The sequence below is a fragment of the Gracilinanus agilis genome, chromosome 1 (assembly GCF_016433145.1).
Source record: "Gracilinanus agilis isolate LMUSP501 chromosome 1, AgileGrace, whole genome shotgun sequence".
NCBI lineage: Eukaryota > Metazoa > Chordata > Mammalia > Didelphimorphia > Didelphidae > Gracilinanus > Gracilinanus agilis.
In genome coordinates this window covers 574,017,187-574,017,666 of record NC_058130.1, presented here as the reverse complement: position 1 = coordinate 574,017,666, position 480 = coordinate 574,017,187, and positions in this window count along the sequence as shown.

Genomic DNA, 480 nt, shown 5'->3' with positions numbered 1-480 from the left:
GGGGGGCAAAGGGGAAAGGAGGACCATGAATCATGTAACCATGTTAAAAATGAATATTAATAAATGTTTGAAAAAAAAGGATATGATACTGTTAAGAGACAAAAGTGAGGATCTGTGGAATAGATTTGGGATAAGTGATGTCAGCAAGATTGTGTATGATAAACCCAAAGAGCCCAACTTTTGGGACATGCATCCACTATTTGGAAAAAACTGCTGGGAAAATTGGAAAACAACATGGGAGAGATTATGATTAGATTAACATCTCATACTTTACACTAAGATAAATTCAGAATGGGTGAATGACTTGAATATAATGAAGGAAACTAAGCAAATTAAATGAAAATAAGAATAATATGCTTGTCAGATCTGTGAGAAAGAGAAAATTTTAAAAGAAAGCAAGAGTTAGAAAAAATTACAAAATGTAAAATAAATAATTTTGATTATGTTAAATTAAAAAGGTTTTATACAAACAAAAACAAT